Source organism: Crinia signifera, chromosome 4 (assembly GCF_055691185.1).
Source record: "Crinia signifera chromosome 4, ASM5569118v1, whole genome shotgun sequence".
NCBI lineage: Eukaryota > Metazoa > Chordata > Amphibia > Anura > Myobatrachidae > Crinia > Crinia signifera.
In genome coordinates, this window is record NC_139220.1 from 22,113,417 (window position 1) to 22,133,752 (window position 20,336).

Here is a 20,336-nt window from a genome sequence, read left to right on the forward strand (position 1 = left end):
TTTGCTCCCTGTAAACCAGGGGTTTAATAGCTGTTGTAGACTGCAGGAGTTGGTTTACCATCAGATAATTGTAAAAAGACATCAAACCCCTCAGGTGCTAATTATCTTACAATAAACCGCGTCAAGCAGAGAGTGATTATGAAACAGCCAAGTGCGGCAAGCCAGGTTACGGCAGAGCAAGGTTGCGATCATTTATCATGAGCAAATTATGCTATAAAACGAGATATCAGCTGAAAAGTCTGGTAACAGGAGAATACGTTATACTGGCACCAAATCTCTTGATCTTGACAGTGTTAAAAAGCCCCACTTTAACATATCAATAGCTTCCAGTGAAAATTTCCACAGCGCCCATGAATTCTGCAAATGTGAGAAAGAAAATAATTTCTTCTTTGTGTAATTTCCCAAAAGTGACAGATGCTTTCTTCACCGGAATTCTTCTAAATGTTCTTTAAAGAGGTATGGTCACATTCAAGTTTGTCGAACATGTACACAGAAAGATCACTTAACTAGGAGACTATTTGAGATGGTATGTTGCTATGGGCAACCAACCAGATACTATCTATTATCTTCTAGAACAGAGAACTGTTGTTAAACGACACATCCCAGCATGCCCTGCAACAGGTTTAGCATGGCTAAATAGCAAAAGTGTAGCAAGGCATGCTGGGATGTGTAGTTCAACAGCTGGGGGGCCAAAGGTTCCCCATGCCTGTTCTAGAAGGTGCTAAATAAAAAAGTAGATTCTGGGCCTCTCCCTGGCTACAGGAAGGCATCACCAGAATTCATCACATATCTGGGGACTTTAGTCCTAAAACATTTGATGAGCTGCAAGAGAAATATAATATCTCGAACACTCTAATACCCCTTTCAGACAGAAAAAAAGACTCGGGAATTTCCCTGCTCTTGCCGTGTCGACCCGGGTTTTTCTTCTGTCTGAAAGGGTCAACACGGGGTCTAAAGTTCCGGGACTTCGACCCAGGTATTTACCTGGGTTTTTCCTGTGTCAGACACATGTTTGTGGCTGTGTGAAAGGGTCCGACCTGTGTTTTTCTCCCGACAATTGAAAAATCATGCTGATTGGCTGTGCAGCATGGCGCTGCGTGATTAGCTGATTTTTTCAGCTTCCCTGATTAGCTGAGCTGGCGTAGCAGTGGCGTGCAGCGCAGCACTAAATGGCCGTGGCGCATTGGAAAGATGAGGAGATCCGTGAGCTGCTCAATGTCAGAGGGGAGGAAGAAATCAGCAAAACACACAGAGCACTCATGACCTCCAGGTTCTGCAACTTGTCAGCCATGTTTAATGCAATGCAGTGAGCAGACACCTCCCACTTTTCATGATGTCATCTCTGTTTGCCTTTAAAACTGTCCTTTTCTTATGACACACAGAGTTTTGCAGGAAAAATCCGGCTTCTGTATGAAAGGGGTCGACACAGGAAATACCCGGGTTTTTGCTCCTGTGTGAAAGGGGGTCAGCCCCTTGCTGCCTAGTTGTACCCGGGTTTTTGTATCTGGGAAATACCTGGGTTTTTGGGATTTTTCTGTCTGAAAGGGGTATAAGATACCAATATTTACAGCTTCGACACTTTTCCTCCCTACATCAAACCTCACAACACCGACAGACTTCCTCCTCTCTAGAAAGATTCTGCATATATAGGCCTACCGACAGAGGATCTATATCACAACTCTATACCTCTATCCTAATAAATGACACGCCCACCCTAGATAATAATGAACGTGAATGGGAAACGGACTTGGGCCGGCGTCTTGAGGAGGAGGAATGGGAATCTATCCGACTAACAATCTCAAAATGTTCAATCAGCGTATCAATCAAAGAAAACTCCTAGAAGGTATACTCCAGGTGGTTTCTGGTCCCAACTCGCCTTCACCGCATCTATCCTAATACTTCAGATCTATGCTGGAGAAACTGTGGGCAGAGGGGGACGTTTTACCACATATGGTGGTCCTGCCCAATTATAGCCCTTTTTTGGAAGATGGTTCTTTCCCTCCTCTCTCAACTTGTCGCCCCTCCCACTCCCATCGAACCTATCAATCTACTCTTATGCGCCCCAATAGACCACTTCCCTAAGGAATCGAACAAGATGATCCTGCACATGGCTTGCGCAGCTAAACATCAAATTGCTAGCAACTGGAAAAACCCAAACGCCCCTAGCCGACACGAATTAATAAATAGAATGTGGTTTAGAGTAACGTAATGCCAGCACTAGACCTGGAGTGAATTAAACATCCTCCATCTGTGTGTCACACTGAGTGCATGTGACTCGGAGAACCAATAGGGGCACAGGTATGGGCAGGTTGACTGAATTAACAATGCAGGAAGAGGAGGAGACTTCCTCTTCTTCCTGCTGAATTCCCCGCCCTCCCTTCCCTGGTTAATGGGGGTGGTGGTTTCTTTAATCGCGTTAGCTGATAGGTGGGAAAGAACGGCAGATTTTGTCAATTAATTCACTCTACGTGTTAAGGTTGATCATTTTATTGGCCTGTTTTTACGGTGCTCTCACCTCCCATTGGCTTAGGCCTTCGCTGTATCACCCGCTCGGGGACAGCGACCCCGCCCGGCTGGGTGGGTAGTCAATTGTGTTAGGTGTAGTTGGATACCGTTGGTTTTGAGTTAGGCCAATTACGTAAAGTTGGGGTGGAGTTCTAGTTAGCCGTTCTTTCTTGGCCACCATTAATTAAATAAATAGTTCAAACAAATAAATCAATCTAGCTTAAAATCTTGCTATAAATAAATCAGTTAACAATTTCTGCCAACCTATGCCTCCGAGTCTTTATTTCAGGTTTATTGATTAAGTTAGGAATGTATAAGTATGACATGTAAAAGGTTACACATGAGATGCTGGGATGTTTATAGCTAAAATGGAATACATTACAAGTCTACAAAACAACACTGATCGTAAATTCCATTCTGTTTGGCTCCCATGGTATAATTGCCATAACACTCAGCTTCCTGGTCATTCTTAAAACTACCGTTCACACATAAATAACTTCTTCCGTACACATAGCTCCAATACCTATAATTTTCACCTCTTTCTTTCTTTTCTCCCCGTCGCTGGAACCCCCTCCCCTCCTTCCCCACACACTTGGATCCCTTCAAACCGTCCAGCCTAACTCTGAACACACCCTAAGAGATGGGGTGGTAGTGCCGACCTCTCAATTTAAGCCTATATTGAGCTAATATACACAATATTACCAGTGGCGTAGCTACGTTTTGGACGCCCCCCGTCGCCGCCCCGCCAAGCACCCCTACCCCGCCGCCCACGCAAACCCCCCCTCAATCCCCCACAGCCTTACCTATCGCGCTGGTCCCGGCGGCTCCGTTCTTCTGCTGAGGACCACCAGAAAATGCCCGCCCCCATACAGCAGACAGTTTCAGAGAACTGTGTGCTATATTGGGGCGGCCATTTTGTGGTGGTCCTCAGCAGAAGAACGGAGCCACCGGGACCAGCGCGATAGGTGAGTCTGCGGGGGATTGAGGGGGGGTTTAACTATAGCACCGCAGCCCCCGGCGCCCCCACATGCGGTGCTATAGTTACGCCGCTGAATATTACGGCCACTACGCTTTCGGAGCGAATGACTGTTAACATTACTTAATTACACCAAAGCTCTCTCATTATTTATGACTACAGACATGTGTCATTGTTCCCAGTCTAACTTGTCCAAAATAACAAATTTTTATTTTAAATACTGCAAATGTTACCACAACTGTATGTTCGTTTTTCTGCACATGTTGTTATATAACTACATTTATTCAATAAAATATATGACTTGGAAAAAAAAAAAAAAAGTAGATTCTGATTGCTTGCCCATAGCAACATCCCATGTGAAATTGAACTAACATCTTAGTAAATTTCCCACTGTGTGTTTTCGCGAGAGAATGGATTATATTTTTTGTGGATAGCCCGAAAAAAATATCGGTGGCACAACAGGAAAAAAATATCATGAAAAACTTCGTGCCCAGTGAATTTATGCTGATACTAGTTGAAAGCACGTCAAAATGACAGCTTGGTCCCTATCTGCTCCTACATCCAATCTCCTGCTTCACAGCGCCCTCTCTCCATGTCCGGCAAGTCTCAAACAGATTATATTGCTTTCACTTAGTGTTAAGGTGTAATTTGGTCCATCGAGTGCCTCTAGTGGTCACAGGCAGTACTTTACCTTACAAAAATTATACTGCCCTATTTATTTTTTACCGCATAGTTTGAGTATTCCTGCTATTCAAGAAAAGGTTAAAAGGCAGGAAATATCCAAGATTTCTCTACATTGTAAATTTCTCCATTGTTGTAAATTTCTCCATTGTGAGACGAATAAAGGAATTCTATTATTCTATTCTATTAGGCAAATTAACACAGTATAGACTATGGACTATGGACTAGGTTAATTTGTGTACGATCATTCGGTTGACCAAAGAAAGGTCAACAACCCTTAGGTCCACACCGGAAGGTCAGCAGGCAGAAGGTCTGCAGGGACGGAAGGCCGTCGCAGTCCTTAGGTCGACCGGCGGAATATGGACGATGCATTAGGTCGACATGTATTTTTTTATATTTTCTTAGGCATCTAGATCTAGACGTCTAGTTCTGGACACTGTCTAAGTGTGCGGCAGTCCCTTTGGGCACATATTCTATTCTCACTCCATGCCCTAGTGGATAGATGGGCATTAACTATCACCTGTTCTTGAACCACAGTGGAGGGGGGGGGATTGAAAAACCTGTCTTGACCGTCTGCATTGTCGACCTTCTGCCGGTCAACCCAAGGAGTGTCGATCTTTCTTGTGCCCACCTAATGACCGCTTCCCACTAATTTAGCAAGCTTGATTTGGTAAGTGGAATCATTGGTGCTATATGGTAAAGAGTTATCGGAGAGGGTTCTTCAGATCCCTCTTCAGCAGGCTTGTTGCCCCTCACATTTCCTGTAAAGCAAAAATTAAATTGTGCAGTCACATGGTCAGAGCCGGTAGCAAAGCTTTTCTAAAGTAGAAAACATGGCACCACCAATGGCTCTGCCTACATATGGCCATCTCTCGAAAATGGATGACAGAACTAGTAAGATGTAGAGTAGGGAAACCTCCAAGCGACCAACAGCAACTCTGAAGGACTTGCAAGCCTTTATGGCTGAAATTGGTCAGTCTGTGGTATATCTCTCACAAGCTTTACACAAAGCCGGCCTGTAGGGCAGGGTTACAAGAAGAAGCCTCTTCTGATAAAGTGCAACACTCATTCTTGTTTCCAGATTGCAAAACACATTTGGAAGACTCTGATGCCATGTGGCAAAAAGTTGTATGGTCAGATGAGACCAAGATAGGACTTTTTCACATCAATATTGAGGCACGGTGGTGGCAACATTATATTTTTGGCATGTTGATCTTCAGCAGAGAAAGGATTGAAATGCCAACACCACCAACATTTTTTAGGAAAACTAGCGGTTCTCTACTAGTGGACAGCTGAAGATCGGCAAATGATTCTCTTTCCAGCACAACAATAACCCAAAACAAATTGCCAAGAAAATAACGCAGTGGATTCAGAATAAAAAGTGCAGCACGGATGATGTAATGGTTAGCATTACTGCCTCACAGCACTGAGGTCACGGGTTCCATTCTCACCATGGCCCTAACTGTGCGGAGTTTGTATATCCTCCCCGTACTTGCGTGGGTTTCCTCTGGGTGCTCCGGTTTCCTCCCACAATACAAAAATATACTAGCAGGCTAATTGGCTCCCAAGAAAATGAACCCTTGAATGTCTGTGTGCGTGTACATGTACATGTGGTAGGGAATATAGATTGTAAGCTCCACTGGGGCAGGGACTGAGGGACTGATGTGAATGGTCAACTATTCTCTGTACAGCTCTGCGGAATATGTGTGCGCTATATAAGAAACTGTAAATAAATAAATAAATAAAAAAGGCAAATTTCTTTCAGTGGCTAAGTCAGAGCCATGTTCTAAATCAGATAGAATTGTCGACAAGGAATAATTTGCCCATATTCCCCAATCTAGAATGTAGAGACATGGGGGTAAATATAGCCTCAACCTAATCCACCCAATAGTTTATCGTCGTGTTTCTCTACTTGGTTTGAGCCATTGGTCGTTGTCACATTACTGGATATATAAGGACAGCATTCTAACACTTTAAAAAAATGGATGACAAAATTTAAAATACCGCATTGTTTCCGCAATATACGCCAACATGCTGCTTAATAAAATACAGCAATCCACTGCTTATCTTTGAGACAAGGACTTTAATTCTGAATATTTTGTTCACTGATAGCGTTCATTAACCGGGATAATGTTCTGCATCAAAATTTCATATTGACTCAGTCAAGTAGTTGAGAAAAAAATAAAAAAACAAAAACAATTAACTGCGCCATTAACGAAGCTACATTCTAAAGTTCTCAATACAGGAAACATATAGTAATTATTTTCACTTGTGTTAAATGTCAGTTGTAACATTTTCCGCAGTAAACACTTAGCACTAATTAAGTATATTTATACTTGAAAGGAATCAATAAAGCATGTTACACTACTCCCAACAACCGTCTGATATGTATTACAAGTAAGCGATATGATTCTAAAATAAAAAATAAACATTTGTTTGCATTCCGGACATTGGGGCCTAAGTAACATGTTTTCATATTTAATGACATCTGAAGCGTTGGGCGTAATTCATTCCACAGAGGTGACAAAGTGCCTCCATAGACTCTTTAATGGATGATCATTTAAACCACTACTTAAAAAAAAAAACACAACAACAACACAGGGTATACGGTAGGTATAAGGAAGGTTGACACAAGCATTGGGTCGACAAAGGCTAGGTTGACAGTGAAAAAGTAGACTTTTTTCTTAGCCAACATGTGCCAACAGGCAGGGCCGCCAAGAGAAATCCTGGGCCCCGGTAAAATAATTTCCCGGGGCCCCCACAGACAGCGCTCCCTGCACACTCTGCTGGCGCTGCCTCCCCCAAGCCGTCGCGGGGTCTGCGGACCTGCTGTTAGCCGCTGTATCCAAGGTGCATACAGGGACAGTGCGCGCACCAAAAATTTACACTGTAATGCCTATTACACGTCACACACCCATTACATATTATATTACACGCGATAATGCCCATTACACGTTATGCCACACACCATATTGACCAGTACACATTATGTCATACACTGTAACACCTATTACATATTGTACCACATGCTGTAATGCCCATTACACGTTATTCCACGCACCTTAATGCTCATTACATATTATGCAGCACACTGTAATGCCTATTACATATAATACCGCACATTTTATGCCACATACGTTCCGCTTACCTAAATGGTCGTTGCTATGGGTTTCATGCTTGATGCCAGGGGTTAACATGCTTGTTGCCATGGAGTTACATGCTCTGCCAGGGGTTAACATGCTCGTTGCCAAGGAGTTACAGTACATGCTGTGTCAGAAGTTATATGCTGACTTCCAGAGTTGGATCTCAGCCCCAGCAGCAGACACAGAGCACCCGGCCACCAACCCGGTCCAGACACGGCCCTCCCTAACAGGCCTGGGCCCGGATAAACTGTACCCCCCACCACCACTACCACCCCCTCTCGGCGGCCTTTCAGACAGGTGGTATTTCATGCCCTCCCATTCACTACAGCGTGGTGGATGAATAGAATAATGCCCCTGTCCAACATACGCGGAGCGCATGTGAGGGGACGTGGTACACAGTGTCCATGTCGATATTCGGGACAAAAAATTGTGAAAAACCCATGTCGACCTTTTGACTGTTGACCTAGCCATTGTTGACCTAATGCTTGTGTCGACCTATTTCAGGTGTCTACGTAAGCCTCGTCAACCATCAGTGGTCGACCCAATACCCATACCCGGATACAGGCAGGGGACAATGTGATATTAAAGCTGTTATTATGACATCTGTAAGGATTAAATGTAGCGGTGGATGAAGGAATGGGCAGGGAACAAGCACACGCACAGAAACCCATGCCCTGGGTAGGGTCATTACGCCGACCACTATTAGTCAGCAGTCAAAAGGTGGACACATGAAAAAGTTCAACATAAAGGTCAACAAAGAAAAAGGCTGACGTGAGTTTTTCATGGTTTTTGGTGTCTATGTCGACATGGACACAGTATAAGCGTCCCGCGTCCCCTCGTTCGGCTTTCCATGCTTCGTATCATGAAAAACATGTCAATCTGTTTTCATGCGTTGCTACTAAGTACTTTAGAGTTTGCAAATTAGAATTCAAAAAATATATTACAAAAAAAACAAGAAGTTTACTAGGAAATCACACCGAAAAACTTTAACAGCCCTCAGGCTTACTATGAGCCTTCTGAATATTTAACAGTCTGACGGAACTGCATAGATACGTAACTGTGTCTATACTGGATTAAAATAGCAGAAAGAACAGATGACCAACTATCCCCCCTCCCCCCCTATGGGGCCCAGAGTGTTGTGTAGTAGGGGGTCTTTCCTCCAGGGTTGACATTCCATCTACACAACTCAAATCGGCATATTAAATACACCAGACTGTGGCAAGATCATAGAATGTTCCTCTCTACCAGCCCGCTGCCTGACCCTGGATAATACCCGAACGGAAAATAAAAAGAAGCCAAACCAAAAAGATTGTTATAAGCATGAGCCTGCCTGGGTTAATTGGGGGTATGGCAATGTGGCATCCTATAAACAGCGGACATGGCAATGTGGCATTCTGTGAACAGAGGTCATGGTGACAAGGGATGCTGCGGACAAGTGGTGACTGTGCTATAATGGCAACTGGGATCACTGTGCTTATTTATGTGTCACTACTAAGCATCATAGAATTATCTAGAGAAATACTATATTACTGATCGGTCACTGTGGAGACAGAAGTAAAAGTATTGGGGTCCCCTACAACATGTTATTTTTAGGCCCACAAAGTTCTAGTTGCGCCACTGTGCTGTGCGTTGCGTGCTCAACATTTACAGTTTCTCTGTCTGTCTCACTCATTCACTTGACTTATTGTGTAATATCCTGGGAAACCGCGATCCACATTTCCCTCTTCTGCTTTTCACATGAAAGGAGGACAAGAAAAAGAGAATCACAGCATTAAATGAAATGCAACAATCGCCGTTTCTATATGAAGAAACATACTGCAACCAGAAAAATAACAAGGGCATATTGGCCGCAACAGGAAGTCACTTATTTAGGAAATGTATCAAAGAGTTAATAGGCTCAGTTTTGGTTTTGCATTTTTTCCCCCCTCTTGAAGATACATGAAGAGCAGACAACACACCCATGTGCAATAGAACATGTTAACGCACACTTGCGGAATAGAATAGAACTTGCTTAGAAGGAGGCTGCAGTGGAAGCTCCTCGGTGTGGGGACCTCTCAACAAGCTTTCCATAGGCTGGTGATGTGTCTGCTTGGACCTGTTCTCTGCACTGTAGCCACTTTATTGTGTAGTACAGATAGTTACTTGCAGTGTCCCTTAGTGTCCCATTATGCTGTCACTCCGCCCGGTCATGTGAGCCATAGACAGTAAATACAGAGTGCCGTGTGACTCACAGGACAGAGCATCCCGGAGGAGGAACAGAAATCACTGCAGGCTGAATACATAAGAGGGTTCTGCAGTGAGGTCTGCTGGATGGAGCTGTAGTGTTACCTTACATACAGCCATCTGCCTAGCAATCTGGGGTGGGGGATCGTAGCAGAGGTGGAAATGCCATTGGTGCAGCAGGTGCAATGCATTGGGCCAATTGAGGACTAAGGGGCCCACTGCTGCCCCTGTCAGACTCTGCCACTCCCAGTCACCCCCCTCTGCCTCTCCCGATATAAAGACAAAATCGCAAAAAAAATCATATCGACCTTTTCAGGAGTCAGCCATTGCCGGCATATTGCTTGTGTCAACCTTTTGTTCATGTCGATATTTTGTCCAGTCAGTCGCCTGCCAGTATTTCATGGTAAGATTTCTCTATAATTTGGGACTATTACCATCTCCTAGTCATAGGTAAAACCAGTGCGGTCTCTAGACTATTTGGATCCCAGTAGGAACAGGTAAAATGTGTGCCCCCTCCTATACATGTAAATAAATTATTGTGCGCGTGTTCCAGAAAGGGGTCGTGGCTTCACAGGGAAGGGCATGGATCTCACTGTACAGGGGCAGATTTAGTAAGCTTGGAGAAGAGATAAAGCGGAGAAAAGGTAAAAGGAGATAAAGCACCAGCCAATCAACTCCCAACTGTCTTTTTCAAACACAGCTGATTGGCTGGTGCTTTATCTCCTTTTACCTTTTCTCCGCTTTATCTCCAGTTTATCTCTTCTCCAAGCTTAATAAATCTGCCCCTGTGACTGTGAGCGCTCTCTAAGATGGTGGGCCCTCACACCCAGGGGTGCCAGTAGGTCAGCTGGGCCTTGGCAAAATGGAGGGGGCGCAGCCTCCAGGGGAGGTATGGCCACGTCCTTGTGAAAAAAAAAGAAAACTAGTGCGGGGAGCGGGATCCTCATCGCACTGAGCAGCTTGTGCTGAGCTGGGTAGAGAGGCTGTGCTGCGCAGCAGCCTCTCATCTATCCCCCCCACTGCCCGGCTCCCTGCATAAGGGAAGGTTGGGAGTGGGACCATGGCTCAGGTAAAATGTACCTGCTCCCACTCCTCTCGACGCCACTGCTCGCACCCCTGCGTTGCCCTTTTATCAGCGCATCTGTCTACTTTACGGAGTGGGACCTAGTACTCTGCTCAGTGGGCGGAGTTACTCTAAATGAGGCTGCTGCATCATAACAAAGGAATCCAGTGTAATTTGCGTAACTCCACCCACCCAGTGGAGTACGAGGGGTCAGGTGTGGGAGGACACCATTCGAGGGAGCACCAGGAGTCGCTGGAAGCTTGAAGTCAGCGGCACCAGCCAGAGGCGAGGTCCAAACCTGCGGGTGGACAAAAAGCTGGTGGCCCGACGGCAATAGTAGTCAGCGCACGACCTGTGCAATCGCACGGTGGGAGGTGCGGCAACCCGTGCGATCGCACTGCTCATCCTCCTGTACAAACTGCCCTATGTAGAACTACTAACAAGGAAAAAAAGGGAATGAAAAAAAAAATTGGTAATTTGGTACTTTTTAGATTTAATTCCTCTGGTTTTATAAATTGGGTAGACGTTCCATTGAATAATTTCTTCTTCTTCCACCAACATTATGACTTGTATGCCAAAAACATCAGTAGGACAGAACGCAACCTGCACAATGTCTCCATCTGGAACAGAATTGAATCAAAACTTTTTCCCAGAGATAACGTACACCAGAGGACATGCAATCCTGGTCTCTTGAGCGGATTTAAGAGCGCCAAAAGGCAGCTTAATCACGATGCTAGGGGATAAATACTCATGAAATTAGTTAAATCCACAGGGGAAAAGACTTGGAGAAAACAACATTTTTCTTTAGCCAGAAAACTCAACATATGAAAGTAATCTGAAGAACTAGAGAAAAAGAAAAAAAAAAAACCCTGTGAAATGAATGATGATAAACGGGCAACAATGCATAAAATAGACTGATCTCCGCAGTGTTAAGGTCAGAGCTGTCCCAAGGGAGAACGATGTAATTTAAAGTTTCAAAATGTCAGCAGTAGCAATCTGCGGAGGCCAACGCTATATTCGGCTTTTAGAGAAATGAAGTACATGGGGTGAGCGGCTTTATTTATACTCCGTCACATGCCGCACTCGATGTTGTTGATTTATCCGTTTCAACAAAAACGAATTGAACTACTGTAGATCTTACTCGTTACATCAAAGGCTGGAGACGGGTTGGCTGCAATCGGAACTGAAAAATGAATTTTCAATCTGAGTGACAATAAAGAGTCCTTTGTTTTTACACAACTAGAATGTGTAAGGGGATGAGCAATTACTATTGGTTTTTTTTTTAGGGTTTCTACTATTTCGGCACGTCTACTTTACCTACTGTACATGTAGCCCTTGGTTGAGTGTCCCCTTTGGACCGGGCCACCAATACTGCTGGAACTGCGAGTGGACTGTCCACAGACCTTAGCAGGACACTTATGGTAGGCCTGGGGCTTCATGGCTGATACAGTGGCGCAACACGCTTGGGATAGGCCAACAATTACCTGAGACCTAAACAACAAATAGGATTGAAGTTACAAAAAAAGATAATGAAAAAGGGGCAGACTAGATGAGCCAAGAGGTACTTATCTGCCATCAAAGTGTATGTAATATAAGGGAAAATCCCTATGGCTGGGTCATTGTACATAAGCGTGTAAAAAAGGGAAGGCTTGGGTGCAAAAGCTAAGTCAAGGAGAGATTTCATAAACTGTTGTTTATAGGGCTAGAACGCCCTCTGTATTGTCTAAGAGATACTTGAACGCTCTTTGTTGCATGGCAGTCACATGACAAGACTGCTCCTACCGTATGAAAGTCATCCATGACTTGGATGTAATCTGTATTGATGTTTTTTCACTACAGTAGGTCTTGCTTTGTATATTGCGATTTGATCACTAGGGTTCTCTATGTATTGTATAGAGCAGGGGTGGGGAACCTCAGGCCCGGGGGCCGTATGCGACCCCTATAGCCGGTCTGAGTGGCCCGCCCACTCGCCCGGCAGCTTTGCCGGGAGTCAAGTACAGGGGAATTCTTGCAAGAGGTCGGTAGTTCTCGCGAGATTCCTCATAAACAGCAGCAGCCGGTGTCAGTCCTATTCAGCGGCAGCCACCGGAGCGTGGGACGGCTGCAGCAGGACAATTTGTAAGAGAACTTTTTACATATGGCCCCCATAGGATTTTTTTCCCCATACAAACGGCCCTTGGCACAAAAAAGGTTCCCCACCCCTGGTATAGAGCTTTGAGTATATTTTTTGTAATTTGCCACTAGAGTGCTCAGTATTGTTATATTTTGTATCTGTCACAAGGATTCCCTCTGTATTGTATATTGATCACTTTAACACTGTTTAGACCGTCACTGTGATGATCTATATATATGATGGTAGTTGCTGGGATGCTCTTTGTGTGGTATGGCAGTCATTAGATGCCTAGCAGAATGGAATGACACAATGGTTCTGCCAAGCTAACCTGTCTATCACAAATAGCCAGGGCCCTTCCATCAAGCCCACGTGAGGACAGATTTTACTTTCCAGGGCTAACTTTGGGTCTTGAAGTATAGACCGTAGTCATTGTCAGTGCACTGCATGAACTGTAGTCCTAGATTCTAAAAAGTTTGATTTCATTAAGGGGTGACCTCGGCTCCAAAATGGATCAGCTTAATTTGTTACCCAAACAAGTAGCTGTACTACTACTATACAGGGCAGGAGCTTGATTTTCCTTCAACTTTACCCACCCAGCGCTAACAAATCCCTCTTTTTTCTAAATGCCCACAAGTGACTGTAGTCTGGTGATAGTCCAATGTGGGATGGGTGCTTAGACTTTATAAAGGAAATACAAACAACACAAACTACCATTGGGCATTTCTTTTTGTGTGCTGGAAGTGGAACTCCAGGCGTCCACAGTATCGGAAACTTAACCAGCATGCATATTCCTGAGTATTGGCACCTTTATAGACAAGCCCTGGTAAAGTAACCCCTCAAATGTCATGTACGAGTCCGTGTACACAACCTCCAACCTAATGCCCCACACATGCACATTTTTACGGCTGTTCTTCCTTCTCCATAGGACGTGCCCTCTAAAGACTCCTGAGAGTGACTGTGCCATAGGCTCACTGCGGTAATATATAAAGCCACTGTCACCACCCCTGGAGACTATGGGCCCAATTTATGTTTGTACACAGTGGACAATCAGCACACAAAAGGGCAAATATCACCTGTCTGACCATGTGCGAGAGTGCCGCTCTGATCCCACCCTCAATGAGGATTCCATGGAAAGCAGATTTACAGGACATGACCCTTTGGAGAGGTCAGCGGGGAGTTTATAGGGAGTGGTTGGGAAAATACAGGCATGTCTTGGCCGATTCCGGGGCTTGTATCTGCTGGTGGCTGCGAGCTTGTACATGCAAAAACATAGCACCTTGAGCTGCTGCCGCTGTTTCCAGTAGGCACAACCATAGGTCTACCCTAAAAATTGATGCTCTCCTTTATTGCATATAGTCTCTAAGTATTATACCTCCCAACAGTCCTGATATTCGCAGGACAGTCCCATTTCTTTATGCCACTGTCCCACTGGCAGGCAGCAGTGTCCAATGGCGGTGGGAAGAAGGGGTGCAGTTGGTTGACCACTCGGTCACTCAATGGTCTCATGGGAGACAGAGAGACTGGGGGCATGACCAGCAGCTCACAGAGCTGCATAGGAGTAATGTGTACAAGCTTCAGACCAGGTACATGCCAGCCAAGCCTCAAGCGGGACGGTACTACACACAATGGTATTGATAGGATGGTAACTAGTAAGTGCTCATCACAGACAGACCGGTCTTGCATTTGTTATAGCTAGATAAAGATATTGAGTACAGTAATATTGCCCATGCTTCCATCTGCGTTGAGCTGCAGCTTAGCACACCCAACAAAATGCGTAGTGTGCCAAAGTGCTCAATAGCCTGGGGCATCACAGCAAAACCACAAACCATTGCCTGAAGCAGTCGGGCGCCAGCTTTGGCGGAAGGCCCAGATAGTGGAACAAGGCAAAGGCTTCCACTCTTCACTGTTTAACTTGGATCTTCTTCAACCAACCTACTTCACACACACACACACACACACACACACACGTCTAGACTTCACCTTTCATATTTATTTACTGACATTTGTTGTAGCATTAGGGATTAAACAATTCAGGTCGGAAGTGGCTGACTAACTGGTCCCAAATTAGTAATGGGGAGCTGTACAAAGGTAGCCACGCTCATTGTGGTCGCTAGTACCCATTTGGCACACAGAGTCGCACAGGACCAATGCAAAGTAATAGGCCACGGGTGCCACTATCACATACACAGCGTGCATATGCGTCGCACCATACAAGTTACATCCGTGGCGCAATGTAGCCATGATGAAGTTGCCTGTATTAACCAATCAGCTTTTAAGCTACATTTATCAACTGCCTTTTACAAAATGATAGAGGTACTTCAATTACACATGCCAGAAAACTACCAGACTGGTATACTGCACTTCATCTGAAAAGTTGAATTCTAGATACCCACAGTTCTTACTGAAAGGCATTAGTTGGTTTCTTATAGTAAACATAGTCGAATCTAGGGGGTGGTCCGGGGGTGCACCGGACGATCCATTAGCCCATTTAGTAGCTGAGGGATGGAGCTTTCCAACGAGCCCAGCAGCGTGTCTCTAGCCCCCTGGGAACCGGAGATACTGCCAGTCAAACCTGGAACGTTTTCCCTATAGGATAACATGGGACCTGCTAATTCCGACTCCCACCCAGTTCAACAGCTGCCAGTAGTCAGGTCTGTCCCAGAACTGCTGTTCCACACGCCTTCTGAAACAAAAAAAGTCAGGCTAGAGCAGAAAGTAACATAGAAACATAGAATTTGACGGCAGATTAGAACCATTTGTCCCCTCTGGTCTGCCCCTTTTTTATTCTTCAGATAATCTCAACACTTTTTGATCCTTATTTCTTTGTAAGAGCTCACTAGACTAGACTATACTAGGCACCTCTCAGGGGAAGTTAGGCTGTAGTGAAAATTAGGCTGTGGGAGGGAAAGTCAGGCTGTGGGCAGTTTAGGTGCTGCAGGGGAGATTTAGGCTGCGGGAGGGTTCAGGTAGGGCATTACGCTGTGGGAGATTAGGGTTTATGTAGTGGGGATTGAGAGGGAAAGCCATTGGGATGTCACTGTAAGTACCAACGATAATACAACACAAAAATAAAAAAGGTAATATCGGCGCTAAACTTCACCAAACACACGGTCACTTGTTATCTATATTAAGGGTGTAGACCATATACACAACTGCGGACAGATAGCCTATGAAGATATGTGTATATTTAAATACATACACAGACACACGCACGAGAGAGATCACCTGTGGGTGTATACCAACATACACAGATGGTTCTAGCAGCATTTATATAGGGAAATGCCCATTTCCATAAAACAAAACCAGTAAAAATCAATACATAGAACGCGCTGGAAACCATGTATAGATTAAACAATAAAATATTTATTAAGCTAAAAAAAAATGGGTACTTGTGTATTATCACGGCGCCCATCGCATCCGGGGGGTGGGGGGGGGGGGGGTGGGCAGAGGCAGAGATGTGTATAAGGGGCACTATTGTGGGTATTATGTGTATAGGAGACACTACTGTGTGGCACTACATGTATAAATGGTACTGCTGTGTAGTGTAATATGAATAAGGGGCACTACTGAGATGTAACATTAATAAAAGGCACTACTGTGTGTCATAACATGAATAAGGGGAAGTACTATATGGTGTTATATGAATCCAGTGCACTACATCTGGTATATAGTAAACAAGATTGTGCTACTGTGTGGTGAAACTTGAATTGGGGGTACGGTTATGAGACCACTATCTCTGTATAAAGTATGGGAAGTAGGGAATTTTTGTTTTAGTTTGAATGGGGTGCCGAAAGCTCAAGCACTGGCCTTGACTCTGCCTGATGGGGAGGGAATAGGTGGAAATGAGTTACACCACCCAGGGCCGTTTCTAGACAATTTAGCTCCCAGGGCAAAGGAATAAAAATGCGCCCCCCCCCCAAAAAAAATAAAAAATGAACACGTCATAGAAGAAATTGCGCGCGCTGTAAAAGGGGGCATGGTTTATTTGTAAAAGGGGTGTGGCTTAATATAAGGGCATGGTCTAGCAGGAAAACAATTACCTTACATCTCATGTTTGCAGCCTGCATGACCAGACATTGGTTACCGCAGGAATTGTCATTGTCCTCCCGCACTTTAGTTGGCGGGCTGAAGGCCACACAGTGACATAAAAATATAAAAGGCCCACACAGTGACCTAGTACGCCTCACGGATCAAGGCCAAACAATGACAGGCTACTTGAATTATTATACACTATTTATCCGTGATGCCAATTACACATGACGCCACACACCGTGATGACAATTACACATTGTCGCACACCGTGATGACAATTACACATTGTCGCACACCGTGATGACAATTACACATTATATCGCACACCGTGATGACAATTACACATTATATCGCACACCGTGATGACAATTACACATTGTTGCACACCGTGATGACAATTACACATGACGCCACACACCGTGATGCCAATTACACATGATGCCACACACCGTGATGACAATTACACATTGTCGCACACCGTGATGACAATTACACATTGTCGCACACCGTGATGACAATTACACATTATATCGCACACCGTGATGACAATTACACATTATGTCGCACACCGTGATGACAATTACACATTATATCGCACACCGTGATGACAATTACACATTATATCGCACACGTGATGACAATTACACATTGTTGCACACCGTGATGACAATTACACATTATATCGCACACCGTGATGACAATTACACATTGTCGCACACCGTGATGACAATTACACATTATATCGCACACCGTGATGACAATTACACATTATGTCGCACACCGTGATGACAATTACACATTATATCGCACACCGTGATGACAATTACACATTATATCGCACACATGATGACAATTACACATTGTTGCACACCGTGATGACAATTACACATTATATCGCACACCGTGATGACAATTACACATTGTCGCACACCGTGATGACAATTACACATTGGCGCACATTGGCGTCTGAGAAAAGACAACATAACTATAAAGGGAAATGTGAACTACTCATATTTATCAAACTTCAATTGTAAAATTAATTCGGAAGGGTCCCTAGTGATAATATTGCCACTTCTTAGAGGCGTTATGTAGGTATTATTTGCAATAAGGCTGCCTTAGCAGCCCCCCCCCCCCCCCCCCCCCCCCTTCTCTCTCCCCCAATTGTGTGCAGTTCTCTAGGGAACAGATACCTTTTATTAATCTACTCTAAGCATTGTGACTCCATGCTTCTGTGCACTGTATGGGGGAAGAGATCCCTGCAGCTCCGTCTCTCACCTGTCCCCCCTCCCTCCCCCTCCTCATTTCTCCTGCGGGGGACTGTAATGTATAACAGCACAGGCAGGAGTGATTCTAAAATAAACATGTCCTGCTGTATATTCTATGGCACCAGCGCAGGGGAGGGAGAGGGGACAGGGGAGAGACAGAGCTGCAGGGATCTCTCCCCCTGTGCTGTGCAAGGAGGCAGAGTAAACCACATGAAGAAAAGTAGGAGCTGGAGCAGATGATCAGCAGAGAGGGGCCAGGTGCTTCTCTATATTAGTTTGTGTTAATAAAACAGTGTAAAGAAACATGTGTAGCCGGTGACCTCTCCCATGTCTGCCCTCCCTCCTCACTGCTGCCGGGGACTGGAATGTAGTGTACTGCAGCACTTCGAGCTCAGGCAGAAGTTCATGAGCCCACTGTGATTCTTCAGCAAACAGGGACTCTCCTGCCTGAGCTCCTGGGCGGCTGCTGTACACTCCCATCCATAGCAGCAGCGCTGGGGAGGGAGAGGGGACGGGGAGAGACGGAACTGCAGAATCTCTCCCACTGATACTAATGAAATCAGGAGCTGGGGAGGGAGGGGGGACGGGGAGAGACGGAGCTGGAGGGCGGACGGACGTGGGAGAGACAGAGCTTACCTGCTCCACATGGATGTTTCTTTACAATGTTTTATTGAAAATATATATGGAAGCATCTGTCCCCTCTCCTCTGATCAGCTGCCCCTGCTCCTGCCTGCTTTATAAGCAAGGAGCAGCTGCTGCAGGGCACACGGGGAAAGTGGAAGTAAGCCTGCTGGCTAACTTTCTATTAGCTGCACATGCGCAGTAAGATCCTGGACTATTACACTGCGAACGGGGGGAGAGCAGGGAACTGAGTGGCAGCATTTAAAAAGAGGGGATGAGCCGTGCGGCGCCCCGGGCAGATGCACGGCTCGTCCCCCTGTAAAAACGGCCCTGTCACCACCTCTTAATGGCCACTTTAAACCCTGGGTGCCGGGTTACCATTGGTTTACCTGTAATAAAATACTGTTTGAAGAAATAAAATTGTGCATCCTGTTCAAAATTTAAATTTGTAATACGGATTGCAGACACCTCACTCCATTCTCTGTATAGTCCTGTTTAGACATACAGTATAGCTTGAAATATAATAGGGTGAGAGAATCGGAAAGTGAGAGATTTGGTAAGAAATCTCCAGGTATTTTTAAAGCGGCAATCATTTACACTGCAAAACCAGTTTGATTTTTCAGTGTAAATGATTGGCCGCTTTAAAAAAACTGGAGATTTCTTACCAAATCTCTCACTTTCTGATTCTCTCACCCTATTACATTTCACCCATAATTTGTGCCAGCACTGACAACTTCTGGCTCACAGTGAAGAAAGTGCTTGAAAGCAGCATTACAGCTTGCTGTACACTGTACAATGTAGATTAGACTTGTTCTCTTTATCAGAGACGGCGTTCAAGCCATTGCTACACTTGTATTGCATACCGTTAAACATTTCTTTAAAAAAAATCGGGATATAAAACGGTAGTAAAATTCGATTTATAGCCTCAGCAATGCCACATTATAATTGAATCTAGGAAATCATACATACTAGTTCCGCAATGCAATGTTATTGTACGGCCCAATAAGTTCTCCAAGCTAATAATGAGTCTTAAACAATGGAAAACCAAAGAACTATAATGGTACTTACAGAACTGTGTTAAAATCCGCGGCGGCTCAATATCGGTAATCAATAATGCAAGATAAAATCAGAACGAGAAAGCTAGAACGAAAAAAAAAAAACATAAAATAAACATGGATATATTTCAATAGTTTAACCCAATAGGCTAATAACATTTGGGGGAAGTTGGATCAATTTTTGGAGAGACAAAGTAAAGAAGTTGCACAAAAACAACCCATGTGCTTCTAAAGGCCCCATACGATGCAGTGACTTTTCCTCTCTCTCTCTCTCTCTCTCTCGGAGCGCATGTGCAGTCAAACGTTTTTTGTTTTTTTAAACATCACACAGTTCTTATCGGAACCTCTGTCAATAACCAGGGTAGGAAGAAAAATACATTTATTTTGTTTAAACAGTTATTTTTATTATTTAAACCAGGTTTTTTTTTTTGTATTATAGGTTTTCAGGAAAAAAGATGAATCCTCTATTAGAAAGCATTACAACATGGTTGATATTATTAATATATGTTATTAAATTGGGTACTTGTTTAGTTTCACGGCGGCAGCTCTACACTACGTTTTCAACGTAGCCTAAGCTACATTGTCAGCGTAGCCGCCGCTCTGAAACTACACTGGGAGCAGGGTGGTGGGTGCTTTGTTTTATACTTACCATCCTCCGG

General features: G+C 44.6%; 1 protein-coding gene across 1 annotated transcript in view; it reads right to left on the reverse strand.

Annotated features, from left to right (window-relative positions):
- The window catches only part of ATP10B (ATPase phospholipid transporting 10B (putative)), a 319,815-nt gene that overhangs the window by 182,986 nt on the left and 116,493 nt on the right, over nucleotides 1-20,336 (reverse strand). The window contains exon 2 of the mRNA XM_083181404.1: nucleotides 19,691-19,762. The gene's annotated coding sequence lies outside the window, so the exon portion shown is untranslated. The remainder of the gene's footprint in view (nucleotides 1-19,690; nucleotides 19,763-20,336) is intronic.